We start from the raw sequence: 20,287 nt of genomic DNA, 5'->3' as shown, positions 1-20,287 counted from the left end.
CTTCAAATTAGCATGATTCGAACCCTGCAACCATTACACCACTGCTCCATTGGTTATCAACCAAGCACAACTTGATTGACCTCGCCAAGAAGGTTGTTCCTGCAAGCAAATTCAAGAACACAAGCAAGAAGATAAAAACACGCAATCTGAAATTGCAAATATGAATGAAGCAAATATTCAAAAAGGGTTCAAGAACTCGGTTCCAAAGGACTAATCAACACAGTGGAGGAGATTAAGAACGGGGACCCTAGATCACTGTAAAAGGATTTGTCACGATAGTTACAATGAATAATTCAGTTTCTCGATGGAAAACTAAACTCTAAACAAAACCTAAGTCTAAACAACGGTGGCTGCATGGAATATAAAAGAGAGACGACCTAGGGTTGGAGGCGACCTGGGGGGAGGCACCCACTAGTTGGGCTTAAAGGCCCGACTCAATACATGGCCAAGTTGGCCCAAAATAGGTGGCGTAGCACATTGTCATAGTCATACAGATTAATCCATGAAAGATCTGGATCTAGGACTAGATCCAAAACGACGGCGTTGTTGTCCCCTTTCCAACAAGTCCAAGATCACCCTGTTTCAATGTCGTATGAAGAAGTTATGATCGAAACACTGACGATGTGTCTGCTGAATCCAAGAGTGACGTGGTCGCCGAGTTCGGGATGAATTGCAACTTGAGAAAGAAATGATGGTGTTGACGTGTCCAGCGTGGTGATGTCCTCATCGTCCTCCCGTTCTTGAATTGGAGTCGTCCTGGACTCCATATTGGCGATGTCCTCATCAGGTTCTCACTTGGATTCCCCGCTACCAGCTCAATGAGAACGTCGAGGCTCGCCCAATTGAGGGTAGCACCACGTTTCTTGCCTCACATCCGATTGAAAGGACTCATGAGATGAACATCGGAATCGGTAAGACCCTGGACATATGAGGCTCAGGGGCTCCACAAGGTCTGATGGCCCTCGACGAGAGAGGGTCAAAAATGTCAAGGCTCGATGTCCCAAGGGACCTGTTAGGTAAGGTGTGATGACCCCAGTTCATGTTGTCTAAACTACCTAGAATCACAAATAAGTCCCAGAACTGAGAAGCATCCCTAGGAAAAATAAACACAGCCCTCAATGGAGTCTACCGACTCCTCTGAGTCCTCAGGGGCTACCCCCGCGGGGGACGCTTGCACATCCCCCACGGAAACTCGATACCCATAACTCTGATTCGCGACCATGACCCCCTGCTCAAGCACCAGTGCTCAAATAGGGGCTTAGGGGCTACTTTCGAGGATATCAATAAGGGGTACCCATATTATATACCAAAGGAAATAAAATCCCCACCCGCTATGACAGGTGAGAAAACCCCAACGTCCAAACCATCATGGGTCGGCCTAGGAACAGACATCGAGCTCCTAGATGGGTATATACTTGTTGTACCCTCCACTCGAGATACAGCAGACACAACCAATGCGCCACTTGATGCATATGTCTCGATGATGGAAAATAGCTCGAGCAGACGTCTGACCCTCGATTCTGTATACCTCTCGATTAAGGGATCTTGGTCGAGCGAGTTACACTATCTCGAGCGCGGGACACATTCTGACTACCTCCCACCAGTACGGGATCTAGGGCATTTAATATGCCTGACAGGCTCTCACCTAACACCATGGCAGCCACAGCAGTGATGATGGGTCGTACCCCCATCATGTCCCGCTTTTTATCGGCTTTGTCGTGGAAGTTGGGAAAAGGTACAAGGCATTTCTGTCACGCCCGGTGTAACATCCCGACGAGCAATCCCTCGAGGCATAATTGTCAACGCTTCCCTGTATGGAGCATGCCCAGTTTACTCGATCCTCGAGACCATCGGATGCTATTCTAGGAAAGACCCCTCCAGACCAGTCTACGCTCCAACCACTCCTGATGCGACACCTAAGAGTCTATGTGCACGTGCATATAAGTACATGACTATGGCCAAGTGTTATACAGGAACTCACGCAAGAGAACGCACGTGCCATCATCACCAAGTACACTGCAACAAGACCCGTCGAGCCACACTGGTACGGAGGCCTCGGGTTGACTCGTGTCCTCACCCCTATTGTAACCTACACTAGCTCTTGCACCATGTAACCCTGAGCCTCCCCTTGGCCTCTAAAATGGGACGCCAGGGCTTGGAACAGGGCAGGCACTTCACATAGAAACCCATGCTCACACGCGCAACACTGCCAACACCCTAGCCACGCACTGCTAGGTCCTGAGGACTTAGAACCTCACACCCTTTCATACTTGTATTTACCCTTGTACAAGTGCTTCGGTGCGAGATAATACAAACTCCTCTCCCCCCGCTGGACGTAGGGCCTTCTTTTGCCCTAACCAGGATAAATCGTTGTGTTCTTCTTGCATCACCATCCGGAAGAGGGAGCATACACAGAAATTCACTCGTTGATGCTACCCCCCAGGGGAAAACACCGACAGTATTCCTTGAAATAATAAGGAAAGTTTCAATAAATAAATGATAAAAAGGATCTCTAAAATGACTGGCCTTGTTTTATGTTCTGATATGTTAAATTTTGTTATTAGCAGCTATACTAATTTGTTGAAAAAATAGAGGTTAAGCATTGATGAAAAATACATAGGACTTTTGAAGTCATATTGAAGCACTGATTAGTATTGCTAGCATATGGTTGTCCGGCTGATTCCCTCGATGATTGGATTCATATTGATAAGAGCACTGTAATTAAGAGCTTGAAGAAGTTTGTCTAGTCTGTGGTAGAGATCTTCGGAGAGAAATATTTGCGAGCACCAAATGCAAAGGATATTGCAAGACTTATGGAGATTGGTCCATCAAATGGCTTCCTAGGTATGCTAGGATGCATCGAATGCATGCACTAGAAGTGGAAGAATTGTCTTGTCGCATGGCACGGGCAATTCAACGGACATTGTCATGATCCAACAGTAATTCTTGAAGCCGTTGCATTAGAAGACCAATGGAATTGGCATGCGTACTTTGGGATCTCACAAAGATCTCCTTTGTTTGCTAGGCTAGCTGTTGGGAAAGCACCTCCCGTGGACTTTGATGTCAATGGTCACCACTACACAATGGGAGATTATCTTACTGATGCATATATCCTTCATGGGCTATATTTGTGAAGACAATTTCAAAACCTCAAAGTAACAAGCAACCTCACTTTGTTGTGCGTCAAGAGGCACGTAGAAAGGCTATTGAGCGTGCATTTGGGGTCACTACAACAAATGTGTCATCTTTTGATATTTGATATATGTCATAATTCATGCAAAATAAGTCATAGATTACCATTTATGACACCAAGTTGACAAAAATTGAATTGTCAAAAGATGCACGTCTTTAATGATAACTTGTGACGTTTAAGCGTTCATGTAATAATACCATGACACTAGTTTCAGATGTCACAAGCGTTTATGACTTCTACTTTTATGTCGTAGGTTCTTAGGCCTTGTCACGTAGGATGACTCGTTGATTTAGCTCGATCCATGCCATCACGTACCCCACCCACACATCAAACAATGCACATTAACAAATGTATGTCCAACAATATATTCCATTCATGACCAAACCAACAGGTTCACAAGTCATTCATCAATATATTTATTACATTCATCACGAACACCAAACTATAGTTCAATAAGTGAACTTAGTCACAAAGTTATCTCAGATAATTTAAACAAATGGAAATCTCACATCTCTATCTCACAAGTGACCTTAGTCACCAAACTAATAGTTCAACAGGTGCTGGCAACTAGGTGACTTTTGGTGTCAGGAGCTTGAGTGAATAGCTTAGCTTGCTGAAATTTCTCCATATCCTGTAGAAAACACATTAGAAACAAACATCACTTGTTGAAACAAATTAAAAAGTCAAAAAGGAACTTTTCATATGTAAGCTGGAAGAAATCAAACAATAGTTACAATAATCTATGCATATATGATCTCACTACACCAACATCATGCATTGTTTTAACAACACTCTAGACTAAATCAGTTAATTAAGTTCACAACTAGTCATGTGTAAGTAAGCTGCCATCTAAAACACTATTGTTGCAAATGTATTATAGAGCTCTGTTTATCAATTTAACTAAGCTACCATACAAATAAAAGATGATAAGTAGGAGTCAAGTAACTACTGTTTCCTAACAGGCTTGTGTTGGCAATGCAACAGCTTCTGCACATATCTCTGGTCCCTCTCTACAATTAAAACAAGATAAATGGAACCAACCAATGAGCCCGGTTACAGTAAGAAATGAAACATGAAGACACGACAGGTAGCAATGACAACTACATCAAGTGAAACAAAAAGATGGTTGCAGAAAATTGTTTACTAGCTTCACAATTGTTGTCTGCATTTGCATGAGTTGTAGTAAGTGTTGGCACTATCGATTTGAGGGTAGAGACTAGAGACTAAAGAAGAGTAAGTAAATTACCTAAAATGATCTGACCTCAATAGGCATTCAGTCTTCTAGCACCCTATAGAATAAGTAAATTACCTAAAATGGTCTGACCTAGAACAAAACAGCATTAAGAGGCAGAACTCACAATAATGCCGCTAATTCCAGGGGGGCTATATAATTCAGCAGCTAATGCCTCATACATGAGGATTTAGGAATTCAACTAATATATTAGCAGATTAGCAGTACAGCTTGGCACTAGTCAAGTTACAGAGGTGGGGGAAGGCCTGGGACACTTTATTTATGTTAATATTGAAACGGTCCGATTGATTTAGGAGATATATGATCAAAGCATATCTTGGTTGCCATACAGAGATTAGCTAAGCGAAACACAAACTGAATGTGCTATCATGTTGGCCTCCAATTAACTGCTACTTTAGATGGTAAGAGATAAAACTGCACAAGATTCAATATGTTTTGTTGACACCATTTTTGGACACGTATCTTTGGACGCGAACCTGGGGTTAGTAAAGTATAGATCGACAGATGAAGCAACGGTAACTAGTCTACAGGGAAGTTGCCGATGGAGGGATGGTGCCGATAGGGGAACAATTGAATATGATTAAGTCCAGGGTTGATGATGTGTTCATGTCGATGACCAGAGCCGATGTTTGCCAATGGCTGTAACAGGTGGTTTGCCGATGATTCTGAAGAAAAGCGTGGAAGTTGCCGATTGATCCGTGGCAGTGTCCCGATCGGTTACGAGGGGGTAGTTTAATGTTTTCCTTAGTCATTAGAATTCGTTTTGTATACGGGTTCCGTTTAATTTGGAATTTGAGTCCTAGTCGTGTCTGATTGTAGCTCTTTGAGCAAGGTATAAATGTAGACCCTAGGGCCTTGTAATGAAGAGATCTATCAATCAATCAAACATAAGTTTTTACTCATATTCCAGCATCTACTTTTTCGACGACTTCGTCATATTTTTCTTTTTACTACGAGTTCTTAGGAATTCGTCGAGTCAAACTCGGCGCATTCTCAAGTTCCGCGTGATCACCTCTTAGCCGTGACATCCGGGCGCATCGCTGTTGTCGGGCCCAAAGTGGTCGAGTTACCACCTTTGTCGATTGTATGGTCAAATCGGCTGGCACGCCTTAACGTTTGAATCGGGTATTAGCCCTTTGTGTTTGCAGATCAACTTTTGCACCAACACATCTTTTGGCATGCCCAGTGGGACCGATTCAAGATCAAGATCAACATGTCGAACACCGATTTCAACTTGGAGAACGTTATTCCCGTGACAGAAGCCAATCTTAGAGATGAGCAGAAGGAAGCCATGGCAAAAGCCATAGAGGAATACAAGCAGCAATGCCTGAAATCCTTCATTATTAACAGGAGCGGTGAGGTGATCCAAAAGGAAGCATTGCCGGCACCTCGGCAGATTAGTTTTGAAGCCAATCTTGGTAAACTTCAAGACATGGTTCATAGTGCTATTAATCGTGCCGTGATCAATCAAGCTGGTGTGCTGTCCAACACGGTTTTCAATGCGGTAGCCAGAACTTTCAAGGAAGGGCAATTGCCACCAAATTATGTTGGTCCTGCCTATCATCAGCCAGGGTCATCATTGGTCACAGCTCCATAGGCTACTACAGCCGTTGCGGGTACAGAAGCTACTTCCCCTCCAAGCACATTAGGGCTCACTAATGCGCAATCTACGCCGATGACGACCAGTCCGTCAGCATCAGACGAGCAAATCAAGCGTGCCACAGATCTATTGGCATCGGCAATGTCGGGATCTGTTCCTCCTAATTGGTGGGGTTATGGTATGCCTCTAGAGATGATGGCAAAGACTCCTGGAACATCTCAAGTGGCTGACGTAACGGGCAAGGCTCCTATGGCATCGGCACCTCCAAATCTGCCGATGAATCAGAGTCCCTAGTACACTACAACTACTACTGCAAGGCCCTATACTGGGAATTCTCAAGCTCCAACATTTCAGATGCCTAATGCATCGGCAGATCTAATGCCGACGCAGCAGAGGTTTATGACACAGCCAGGGTATGTTAATTCAATGATGATGCCCAATTACCAGTCACCGGCAGAGCCTATGCCGATGAATGCTAACAGTGGATGGACAGGGCAGCTGGTCTTTCCACAGATGCCTCAGCAGAATCATCAGGCCATAGGGTTTCAACAAGGACAAATATAACCTGGGTTTCAGAATCAAGGGTTGATCAACCAGCCGATGAATCTTGGTCAGCAGATTGGTGGTCAGATGGTTAACCCAATGTTCCATGTGGATCGTGCACCTCAGAGACACGTGGAAGCATATAAGTAGGTGCCAGATCCACAACCGCCTCATCGGCAAGACGCCGATGCTTATTGGGCCGATAAGATAGCTGAAGTAATGCGAGACCAATTTGGGACAAAACCCAAAGTCAATACCTACTCTTATCGGACACCGTATCCTCCCGCATATGACCTGATTCCACTTCCAAATCGGTACAGGGTACCCGATTTTACCAAGTTTTCTGGACAGGATGACACATCGACCATGGAGCATGTCAACAGGTTCATCATCCAATGTGGGGAGGCTGCCAATAGAGACGAGTTAAGGGTTCGTTTGTTCTCGTCATCTTTGTCTGGATCGGCTTTTACTTGGTTCATATCGTTACCTCCCAACTCAGTGATTACTTGGGCCGATCTAGAAAAGCAATTCCACAAATACTTCTTTTCTGGAGTCCATGAGAAGAAGATTACCGATTTAGTCAGATTGAAGCAACGCAATGATGAATCGGTGGAAAGCTTTGTGAAGAGGTTGTGAGAAGTCAAGAATAAGTGCTATAGTCTGGTTCTAGACGATCGGCAGCTAGCTGATTTGGCTTTCCAGGGTTTGTTGCCACATATCAGAGATAAGTATGCTTCTCAAGAGTTCGAGAGCCTAAGTCACTTGGTGCAGAGGATTTCTGATCAGGATATCAAACCCTTTGAGCCCAAGAGAGCATGGAACAAAAAGTTGTCATTTGTTGATGAGGCAGCAAGCTCAGATTCTGATGAGGAGCCAGTCATCGGCTTGGCAGAGTGGGTGAAAAATAAGAAGCCGATGTCTTGCCCTTTTGGGCATAAAGAGCTAGAAAAGTTTGCATATGATATCACCAAAGCCGATAGGATATTTGACTTTCTACTTCAGGAAGGGCAGATTAAGTTGTCACCCAATCATGTGATTCCATCGGCTGAAAAGTTGAAGAAGATGAAATACTACAAGTGGCACAATGCAACATCCCACAGTACAAATGAGTGCAAAGTTTTCAGGCAACAGCTGCAGTCGGCTATAGAATCTAGGAGGATCAAGTTTGATAATTCTAAAGCTCAGAAACCAATGAAGATCGATCAACATCCTTTCCCAACAAATATGTTGGATGCTAAGGGAAAAACCAAGGTTTTGACGTCAGAAGCCGCTGAGAAAAGTGCGTCGGTGGATCCTCAACATCAGATTACTGCCGCCGATGCTAAAGGAAAGGGTTTGATCCAGGAAGGAACTAGCTTAGGAAGGCCTCCCCGATCTGGCATTGTAATAACTCATAGAAGGCATCGGGAGACTTGGCAGCAACGAGAAGATCGGTATTGGCGCCAACAGGAGGATTATCGTTGGGAAGAAGAGAGACGCCGACAAGAATAGAATCGACATAAAGATCACTGGAACTACCCATTCTTTATTCATTGTTGGGAGCAAAACATTAAATTTCCCACTGTTAGGGATTGCCCTGAATCCAATTGTTATGATCGGTATGATAGACCTAATCGGCAGTATCAGAATGATGATCGACGATTCAACGGGCCGATTAGGGGGAGAGTGTTAGTTCATGATCGGCTTGGGGGCAGACTCAGTGTGCATGATAGACTTGGTGACCGTGTTGGATATTTTCCCAGAAACCAAGAGGAGCTTGAAGAGATGGCCAATGCACGGGTTCCCGATGAATTCATATTTTGCAGGGATGCTAACACCTATCGAGTGGAGTTAGGAGAAACTCGTCGCCCATCAGCAAGACAACCACAACTTCCTCCGTGGTGTCTAGAGGGATTGACTAGAACACAGAAAAGGAGGCTGCAGCGTGAAAGACGAGAATACTTGAACAGGGGAGAGAATTTTGGCAAGTCTGAAGATCAGCAGCAGCCGGATCCAAAAGGAAAAGGGCCATCGGCAGATGTCAACATGGTATTTATGTTGCCGATAGAGTTCCTTGCGCCGTCCAGTGATGATGAGGAGCTGGATTTTTCTGACTAGATAGCTCAGTTGGCTTTGGATCCAATGACGGCTATCTTTGAAATGCCTGCCGACAATGAAAGGTAGCATCTTAAGGCTCTATTCGTCAAAGAACGAGTTGATGGGCAGCCGATGACCAAGATATTAGTCGACGGTGGGGCTGCTATCAATATTATGCCGTATACAGTCTATCGAAAGCTTGGGAAGGGAGATTAGGATTTAACCAAGATCGATATGATGCTAAAAGACTTTGAAGGAAATGTGTCTCCAGTTAAGGGGGCAATATGCGTCGAGTTGACCATCAGCAGCAAGACTTTGCCAACAACTTTCTTCGTGATCAATGGAAAGGGCGCTTATAATTTGCTGATAGGGAGAGATTGGATCCATGCCAATTGTTGCATCCCATCAACAATGCATCAATGATTGGTTCAGTGGGTAGGTGACAAGATTGAGATTGTCCTGGGAGATTCTTCTTAAGTTATCGCATCGGCAGAGGCAGATACCTATGAGCGGACCAGGTGCATCTCAGGAGAAGCTTGGGAGAAGGATTTCCTTAAGGTTGCCGATTATGAAATTCCACCGATCCAAGCAGTCGGTTCTGATGAGGAGTTCTAATGGATAGGTTCGCCGATGATGGAAAGTTAGGTCAGGGGTTTACATCGGCTGATGATTTAGTAGAGGTAAATATAGGTAGTGGTGATAAGCCAAGGCCTACCTTTATTAGTGCTAAGTTAAATTCTAAGTGTAAGCAACAATTAACCGATTTGTTAAAGAAATACAAAGATTGCTTTGCTTGGTATTATACTGAGATGCCTGGTTTAGACCGATCGATTGTTGAACATCGGTTACCAATCAAGTCTGGATTTCGGCCACATCAGCAACCAGCTCGCTGATGTAATCCTAATATTCTACCTGATATTAAGGCCGAAATAACTAAACTTATTGAAGCTAAGTTTATTCGGTAGTGTCGGTATGCCGAATGGATTTCCAATATTGTCCCAGTTTACAAGAAAAATGGGAAGCTTCGAGTCTACATTGATTTTAGGAATCATAACAAAGCTACGCCGATGGATGGTTACCCGATGCCAGTTGCCGACTTACTAGTTGATGCTGTGGCTGGGCATCGGATCATAAGCTTTATGGATGGCAATGCAGGATATAATCAAATATTCATGGCCGAAGAAGATATTCCAAAGACTGCATTTAGATGTCCTGGTCATGTTGGGCTATTTGAGTGGATAGTCATGACTTTTGGTTTGAAAAATGCTGGTGCTACCTATCAAAGGGCTATGAATTTTATCTTCCATGAATTCATCGGCAAGTTGGTAGAAATTTACATTGATGATGTGGTGGTTAAGTCTGGGGATTTCACAAAGCATCTTGCCGATCTACGAAAAGTGTTGGAGTGCACAAGGAAACATGGTTTAAAGATGAACCCTAACAAGTGTGCATTTGGTGTATCGGCAGGGCAGTTTCTTGGTTTCCTGGTGCATCAAAGGGGAATTAAAATTAGCAGGAGATCTATCGATGCTATTAATAAAATAGTTGCTCCTACCAACAAGACTGAGCTCCAATAAATTTTATCAGGCGGTTTATTTCCAATTTATCTGATAAAATTCGTGCTTTTAGGCCTTTGCTTAAATTAAAAGCTGATCAAGAATTTATATGGGGAGAAGAGCAACAGTTGGCCTTAGATGTAATCAAGAGTTATTTGACAAATCCTCCAGTTTTGATTCCGCCTCAACAAGGAAAGCCCTTCAGATTATATTTGTCTACCAATGGGATGTTTATCGGTTCGGCTTTGATTCAGGAATTTGAAGGGAAGGAGCGTGTGATTTACTATTTAAGTAGAAGATTGATTGATGCTGAGACTAGGTATTCGGCCATTGAAAAATTATGTTTATGCCTATATTTTTCTTGCACTAAATTGAGGAACGATTTGTTATCGACCGAATGCACTGTTGTATGCAAAGATGATGTGGTCCGATATATGCTATCTATGCCGATTATGAGTGGTAGAATCGTGTTGACACCGTTTTTAGACACGCGTCCAGGATGGCAGGATAAGGTGGCAGTGTGCTGTTTACAGGATGAATTGCCGATGAAGATGGTTGCCGATGAAGGAGAGGTTGGACATGACTAGGTCTGCAGGCAGTGATGTGTTTATGCCGATGGTTATAATGGGGGAGTCTGCCGATGACCATGGCAAAGAGTCTGCCGATGATACGGAGGGGGAGTCCGGAAACTGCTGATCGGTTTATGGAAGGATTTCAGCTTGTCACGGGGGATAGCTTTGTTATTTCCTTGTTTATTTAAGTCGTTTTGTATACGGATTCCGTGTAATTTAGAATTCGAGTTCTAGTCGTGTTTAGTTGTAGCTCTTTTAGCAGGGTATAAATATGAACCCTAGGGCCTTGTAATGAGACATCTATCAATCAATCGAACACACGTTTTACTCATATATTCCAGCATCTACTTTTTGATGACTTCGTCATACTTTTTCTTTTTTACTACGAGTTCTTAGGAATTCGTCGACTTAAGCTCGGCGTATTCTCGAGTTCCGCGTGAGTACCTCTTAGCCGTGACATCCGGGCGCATCGCTGTTGTCAGGACTAAAGTATTCGAGTTACCACCTTTGCCGATAGTAAGGTCAAATCGGCTGGCACGCCTTAACGTTTGAATCGGGTATTAGCCCTTTGTGTTTGCAGATCTTTTTGCATCAACACATCTTTTGGCACGCCCGGTGGGACCAGATTCAAGATCAAGATCAACATGTCGATCTCTGACTTCGATCAGGAGAACGTCATCCCCATGACGGAGGCCAATCTCAAGGATGAGCAGAAGCAGGCTATTGCCCAGGCTATGGAGGAATACAGGCTGCAATGTTTGAAGTCCTTCAGCATAAATAGGAGTGGCGAAGTGATCCAGAAAGATGCTCTGCCGACGCCACGGCAGGTTACTTTCGAAGCCAATCCGGGCAAGCTCCAAGACATGGTTGACAGTGCTATCAACCGTGCTTTGATCAACCAAGCTGGTGTTCTCTCTAATACGGTTTTCAATGCCGTAGCAAGAACTTTCAAGGAAGGACAAATCCCTCCAGATTATGTGGGCCCTAATCATCATCAACCAACAGCACCAGAGGTTACGGCTCCATCGGCTGCTTTAACGGCCACAGGTGCACAATCTGCCGTCCCTCCAAGCACATCGGGAGCTACTGGTGCACTGTCTGTGCCGATGACAACCAACCCACAGACTTCAAGTGGGCAGAATAAACTAACAACAGATATGTTGGCATCGGCAATGTCAGGGTTGACTCTTCCTCCCAACTGGTGGGGTTACGGTATGCCTCCAAAATTAACACCGGGTACATCACAGATAACTGACATGAGGGGCAAGACTCCTATAGCATCGGTGCCCCCCAATGCGTCGTGGAACCAGAGTCCTCGGTATACCACAACTACTACTGCAAGGCCTCACACTGGGAATCCTCAAGATTCAATGTTCTAGATGCCTAATGCATCGGCAGATTCAATGCTGATGCAACAGAGGTCTATGGCCCAGTCGGGGTATGTCAATTCAATGATGGTACCCAATTACCAATCATCGGCAGCGCCTATGCCGATGAACGCTAATAATGGATGGCTTGGACGGCAAGTCTTTCCACAATCGCCCCAACAGAGTTACCAGGCTACAGGGTTCCAGCAAGGACAGATCTATCCCAGATTCCAGAGTCAGGGGATCCCCAATCAGCCAATGAATATCGGACAGCAACTCGGGGGGGCAGCAAATCGGTGGACAGCAGTTTGGTGGTCCGCAGATTGGAGGTCAGATGATCAACCCAATGTTCCGTGCAGATCATGCCCCAAACAGACACGTGGAGGCTCGCCACCAGGCGCCAGATCCGCAGCCGCCACATCGGCAGGATGCCGATGCATATTGGGCCGATAAGATCGCTGAAGTAATGAGGGAACAATTTGGGATAAAACCCAAAGTCAACACTTACTCCTATCAGACACCGTATCCTCCCGCATATGATTTGATCCTGCTTCCACATCGGTACAAGGTACCAGACTTTACCAAATTTTCCGGGCAAGACGACACGTCAACCATGGAGCATGTCAACAGGTTCATCATTCAATGCGCAGAAGCTGGTAACAGGGACGAATTAAGGGTTCGTCTATTTTCATCGTCATTGTCTGGATCGGCCTTTACCTGGTTCATATCATTACCTCCTAATTCAGTGATTACTTGGGCCGGTCTGGAGAAACAATTCCACAAGTACTTCTTTTCTGGAGTTCATGAGAAGAAGATTACCGATTTGGTCAAATTGAGACAACGCAATGATGAATCGGTTGAAGGCTTTGTGCAGAGGATACGGGAGGTCAAAAATAAATGTTATAGTCTGGTTCAGGATGATCGGCAGCTAGCCGATTTGGCTTTCCAGGGTTTATTGCCACATATCAGGGATAAGTATGCCTCTCAGGAGTTTGAAAGCTTAAGTCATTTGGTGCAGAGGATTTCTGATCAAGACCTCAAGCCTTTCGAGCCCAAAAGAGCATGGAACAAGAAGGTATCATTTGTTGATGAGGCAACAAGCTCAGATTCTGACGAGGAACCAGTCATCGGCTTGGCAGAGTGGGTAAAGAACAAGAAGCCGATGTCTTGCCCTTTTGGGCAGAAGGAACCAGAGAAGTTCACTTTTGACATCGCTAAAGCCGATAAAATATTTGATTTTCTACTCCAGGAAGGTCAGATCAAACTGTCTCCTAATCACGTGATCCCATCGGCAGAGGAGTTGAAGAAGATGAAATATTGCAAGTGGCATAATGCAACTTCTCATGACACCAATGAATGCAAAGTTTTCAGACAACAGCTGCAATCGGCCATAGAGTCTGGGAGAATTAAATTTGACAGTTCCAAGACTCAGAAGCCGATGAAGATAGACCAACATCCTTTCCCGACAAACATGTTGGATGCAAAGGGGAAGGCCAAGGTTTTAACATCGGAAGCAGCTGAGAAAAGTGCATCGGTAGATCCTCAGCATCAGATTAATACTGCTGATGCAAAAGGTAAAGGTTTGGTCCAGGAAGGAACCAATTCAGGTAGGCCTCCTCGATCTGGCATCGTTATAACTCATAGAAGGCCTCGAGAGAACTAGCAGCAACGGGAAGATCGATATCGGCGCCAGCAAGAAGATTATCGACGAGAGGAAGAAAGACGCCGACAGGAGTGGAATCGGCATAGAGATCATTGGAACTGTCCGTTCTTCATCCATTGTTGGGAGGAAAATATTAAGCTTCCCACTGTCAGAGACTGCCCTGAGTGCAATGGTTATGATCGGTACGACAGGACTGATCGGCGTTATCATGATGACAATCGGCGATTTAATGGGCCGATCAGAGGAAGAGCATCAGTTCATGATCGGCTAGGGGGCAAGCTCAGTGTGCACGATAGCCTGGGTGATCGTGTCCCATATTTTCCCAGGAACCAGGAAGAGCTCGAAGAGATGGCTAATGCGCGGATTCCCGATGAGTTCATATTTTGCAGGGATGCCAACACGCATCGGATGGAGTCAAGAGAGAATCGACGCCCAGCAGCAAGGCAAAAGCCACTTCCTCCATGGTGTCCTGAATGGTTAACCAAGACACAGAAGAGGAGATTGCAACGAGAAAGGCAAGAGGAGTTAAGCAAAGGCGAGGGCTCTGGAAGTCAGCAGCCATCAGACACTAAGAGGGAAGGTCCATCGGCAGGAGTTAACATGGTCTTTATGTTGCCGATGGAGTTTCTTGCACCATCCAGTGATGATGAGTTGGAATTTTCCGATCAGATAGCTCAGCTGGCTCTAGATCCCATGACAGCTATCTTTGAGAAACCTGCCGATGATGAAAGGCAGCATCTCAAAGCTCTGTTCGTCAAAGGAAGGGTTGATGGGCAGCCGATGACCAAGATCCTAGTTGATGGTGGCGCTGCTATTAATATTATGCCCTATGCAGTATATCGAAAGCTTGGGAAAGGGGATCAGGATTTGACCAAGACCGATATGATGCTCAAAGACTTTGAAGGAAACGTGTCTCCAGTCAAGGGGGCAATATGTGTGGAGTTGACTATCGGCAGCAAAACCTTGCCGACAACTTTCTTCGTCATCAGTGGAAAGGGTGCTTACAACTTATTGTTGGGAAGAGATTGGATTCATGCCAATTGTTGCATCCCATCTACAATGCACCAATGCTTGGTTCAGTGGGTAGGTGACAAGATTGAGATCGTCCCAGGGGATTCTTCTTATGTTATTGCATCGGCAGAGGCGGATACCTATGAGAGGACTAGGTGCATTTCAGGGGAAGTTTGGGAGAAAGATTTTCTCAAAGTTGCCGATTATGAGATTTCACCGATCCAAGCAGTCGGTTCTGACGACGGTTTTTAATGGATAGATTCGCCGATGATGGAAAATTAGGCCAGGGATTCACATCGGCCGATGATTTGGTAGAAGTAGATATAGGTAGTGGTGATAAGCCTAGACCTACTTTTATTAGTGCTAAATTAGATCATGAGTGTAAGCAACAATTAACTAATTTGTTAAAGGAATATAAAGATTGCTTTGCTTGGGATTATACCGAGATGCCTGGTTTAGACCGATCAATTGTTGAACATCGGTTACCCATCAAGTCTGGATTTCGGCCATATCAGCAACCAACTCGCCGATGTAATCCTAACATTCTACCTGATATTAAGGCCGAAATCACCAAACTCATTGAAGCTAAGTTTATTCGGCAGTGTCGGTATGCCGAGTGGATTTCCAATGTCGTTCCGGTTTACAAGAAAAACGGGAAGCTTCGGGTGTGCATTGATTTCAGGAATCTCAATACAGCTACGCCGATGGATGGATACCCAATGCCTGTTGCCGATCTGCTGGTTGACGCTGCGGCTGGTCATCAGATCATTAGCTTTATGGATGGTAATGCGGGATACAATCAAATTTTCATGGCAGAGGAAGATATTCCAAAAACCGCATTCAGGTGTCCTGGTCATGTTGGGTTATTTGAATGGATAGTCATGACCTTTGGGTTGAAGAATGCTGGTGCTACTTATCAAAAGGCCATGAATTTTATATTTCATGAGTTCATCGGCAAGCTGGTAGAGATCTATATTGATGATGTGGTGGTTAAATCTGGGGATTTCTCAAAACATCTTGCCGACTTACAAAAAGTGCTAGAGTGCACAAGGAAGCATGGATTGAAGATGAATCCCAATAAGTGTGCATTTGGTGTATCGGCAGGGCAGTTTCTTGGTTTCATGGTACATCAAAGGGGGATTGAAAATAGTCGAAGATCTATTGATGCCATCAATAAGATAGTGGCCCCTACCAACAATACTGAGCTCTAGTCCTTGATCGGCAAGGTAAATTTTATCAGGAGATTTATATCTAATCTGTCTGGTAAGATTCGTGCTTTCAGTCCTCTTCTTAAATTGAAAGCCGATCAAGAATTTATTTGGGGAGAAGAACAGCAGTTGGCTCTGGATGAAATCAAGAAGTATCTAGTGAATCCTCCAGTTCTAGTTCCACCTTAACAGGGAAAGCCCTTCAGATTGTATTTGTCTACCGATGGAACGGTTATCGGTTCAGCTTTAGTTCAAGAATTTGAAGGGAAAGAGAGGGTAATTTATTACTTGAGTAGGAGGTTGATTGATGCTGAAACCAGGTATTCGGCCATTGAGAAATTATGCTTATGCTTATATTTTTCATGTATCAAATTGAGGCATTACCTGCTATCGGCCGAATGCACTGTTGTTTGCAAAGATGACGTGGTCCGGTACATGCTATCCATGCCGATTATGAGTGGCAGGATCGGTAAATGGATTTTAGCGCTGTCGGAGTTCGATCTGCGTTACGAATCGGCTAAGGCAGTCAAAGGGCAGATTATGGCCGATTTTGTGACTCAGCATTGTGGTGTAGTAGAAGCCTTGGAAATTGTACCCTGGACGCTTTTCTTTGATGGATCTATATGTGACCGGGGGGTAGGAATCGGCATTATATTAGTTTCCCCTAAGGGGAGGAAGTATGAATTTTCCTTGCCGATTGTTGCTACATCAACAAATAATCAGGCTGAGTATCAGGCTCTGATCAAGGGATTGGAGTTGTTAAGAGAAGTTCGTGCTGATGCTGTTGAAGTCTTCGAAGATTCTATGTTGGTTATAAATCAATTGACCGGGAGTTATGAATGCCGAAGTGAAGTTCTCATAACTTATTTCGAGAAAAGCGTGCGACTGTTGAAGGAATTCAAAGATTTCCGATTAGAGCATATTCCTCGATTGTATAATGAAGAGGCCAATCGGTTAGCTCAGCATGCCTCGGGATATCAGCCTATGATTAATGCAATATCGGCAATCGGTGCCGATGATTGGAGGAAGGAAATTATTGATTATCTAGAAGATCCATCTAAGAAAGTTGAAAGACGAGTTCGATTTCAAGCAACCAAATATGTGCTCCTCGAAGATGAATTGTATTATCGAACTATTGATGGAATTCTTCTCCGATGCTTGGGTGATGATGAAGCTAGAAGTTTGATGGGAGGAATCCATGAAGGAGTGGATATTTTTGGCCGACCATACTTGAGGATTGCTTTAAAGATGAAGTGGATGATTCGAAGGAATGGATATTTTTGGCCGACCATACTTGAGGATTGCTTTAAATATTTCAAGGGGTGTCAAGGTTGTCAAAAGTTTGGTAACATTCAAAGAGCACCCGCATCGGCTATGAATCCTATCATAAAGCCTTGGCCGTTCTGAGGATGGGCTATCGATCTGATCGGCCAGATTTATCCACCATCTAGTAAGGGACATAAGTTTATTTTGGTTGCCACTTATTATTTCACTAAATGGGTTGAAGCTATTCCTTTGAAGAAGGTCACCTCGGCCAATATGATTGATTTTGTGAAGGAGCACATTATTTACCGATTTGGGATTCCTCAGACAATTACTACCGATCAAGGCACTATGTTCACATCGGGGGAGTTTGATGAATTCGCAATCGGTATGGGGATTAAAGTGTTGAATTCTTCTCCTTATTATGCTCAAGCCAATGGGCAGGCCGAGGCATCTAACAAAGGAGTTATCAAGCTTATTAAACGAAAGATTGAAGAAAATCCTAAGCGGTGGCATACATTGTTGAATGAAGCACTGTGGTCTTATCGGATGGCTTGTCATGGATCAACCAAGGTGTCACCCTATCAATTGGTGTATGGACATGATGCAGTGTTGCCTTGGGAGATTAAGGCCGGATCTAGGCGATTATCTTTTCAAGATCAGTTAACTGCTGATGATTATGCCACCTTGATGACCGATGAGTTGGATGATCTAGCAGGGCATCGGTTAAAAGCTTTAATGAGTATAGAAGAAAATAAGAAGAGAGTTGCTAGATGGTATGATAAGAAAGTGAAGGCTAAGGAGTTTGCCGAGGGGGATTTGGTATGGAAATTAATTTTGCCAGTCGGGACTAAAAGTTCGAAGTTTGGAAAGTGGTCTCCTAATTGGGAAGGTCCTTATCGAATAAGTCGATCGGCTCCTGGTAATGCCTATATTCTAGAAACTCTCGAAAGAGTTGAATTTCCCAGAGCATTAAATGGCAAATATTTAAAAAAGTACTACCCTAGCATATGGGTCGATGCATAAAAGTTTAAATGCCGATAACACTCCTATCGGCTGGATTAAAGTGTATCTGGGGATGGACTTAATGTTTCAAAAGATGCCGATAACAGTCCTATCGGCTAGACTAAGACATTAAGAAAGCTGAAATGCAGAAGAACAAAGGTGTGTTGCCGATGAGAGCTTCAGATGTTCAGCAGCGCTTGGATTGCCGATATGGCGCGCAGCCGGATCTGATTGGCTGTTTCTATCTCTTTGGTAACATCATCAGCAGAACCTTCTATCGGCTTCAGCTTCTTCTTCAACTGCAGCGCTTTGCGACCGTGGGCATTTCGTTCTTGCTCGAGGTTCTTGATGGTCTCTGGCAGTTGGCTCTCTTCTTGCTGGGCCTGAGACAGAGCATCCTCTACTTGCTTGAGTTCGGCCAGCAGGGCTTCTCTTTTTGCCGATAGATCAGAGACTTTCTGCTTCAGTGCATCACCTGAGGACTTTAAGGTGCCGATGTTCTTGTGCTTCTCATCGGCTAAGAGTTTTTCTTTCATCATCTCCTCAGAGAGCTGGATTTGAGCAGCTCTATCGGCAAGGCGCCGAGTGGCTCTCTGGTAATGCAGCTGGCGGCTTTCTAGGTGTGCAGCCTGGAAGAGGGTTTCTTCAGCATCGGCAGGAATTTGGCCTCTAAGGGTCTTGAACAGGGCCTTGGCTGGGTCGGAATCGTTGACCATTTGAGCTGTGTCTTGATGAAGTATGGCCGATAGCTCTTCCAGCTTAGCCCTAGTTTCTGCCGATACAGTCCCAACTGCCCAAGAGGAGCTTGCTTCCTCACCTTCTTCTTCGGAGATATCAATGGCGAAGGAGAATAAGCTGTCGGGAGAATCTTGTTCCTGAAAGTGAGGATGTAATAAGTCATTTTTATGGTCAGAGCTTCGGCAGACAATACTAGTGGAAAGTTGGATGACTTACTTGCTTCAAGGCAATTTCTTGCCTTTGACTGAAAGATACCGATGGAGCTACAGGTTGATCGGCAAGTGTTGCCGATGGGACGATGTCAGCTGAAAGTTAACAGAAAAGGTTATAAGATCGAAGAGAAGAAGCTCATCGATAGTAATTTTGAGGAGAGTACGTTACCTTGAGGAGGGACGATACTTGTCTGAAGTGAGGAAACTACCGATAGTATGATTGAACCTGCTGGATCGGTAGTTTGATCGCCTACGTCGGCCGGCACATCTCAAGATTGGGGTAATTCTAATTGAGGTTCTTCTTGCTGGAGTTGTTCCATCTGTGGTGCTTCCTGCATTGGTTGGGGAGACGGTACTTGCTGTGTCTGGACTTTTGGAGAAGAAGGAGAAGACTCCACCGGAATTGGAGACACCGGAGGAGGAGGGGGAGTTGCCACTTTCTGGCGCTTTGTTCTAGCCTTAGCACCTTTGGTGCCCTTTCTCTTTGGTTGGCTAGACTGGGGGGCATCGGCACTTTAACGTTTGGCTTTTGCCGATGCACCGGTTTGCTGCAATAACGAAAAGGGGTTTATAAGCACAGATATAGCCGATATAAAGATGGTTAGTGTAAAAGAAAAAGATTTGACAAATTGCCTTGAAAGCCTGCGCCAGAGTGGAAGTAGCTACCGTTGGTGATGTCTGAGTTCTCCTGGTGGTGACTTTCCTGAGGCGCACACCCCGATGCACGACGGAAGCCAGAGTGGGAGCATTGTGGCCGATTGAGGAGATCGGGCCTGATGGAAACAAGTCGATCGGCTTGCCACTCCTGCTAACCGATGGGGGGATGTTGTCAACCTGCAAAAGGAATACAAGGGTAAGCTACCGATGGAAATAATATTGAAAAAATGAAACATCGGTTTGAAATACTTACAGTGTCATCGGGGACTTCGTATTCGGCGTCGATCATGCCGCGGTATGAGAGGGCCGATCTGCAGAATAGATGCTCTTTCCATTCTGCCCACCATAACTTGTATGCCTGAGTGATAAAG

This window comes from Sorghum bicolor, chromosome 9 (genome assembly GCF_000003195.3).
Source record: "Sorghum bicolor cultivar BTx623 chromosome 9, Sorghum_bicolor_NCBIv3, whole genome shotgun sequence".
Taxonomy (NCBI): Eukaryota; Viridiplantae; Streptophyta; class Magnoliopsida; order Poales; family Poaceae; genus Sorghum; species Sorghum bicolor.
This window is presented reverse-complemented; position numbering follows the sequence as displayed.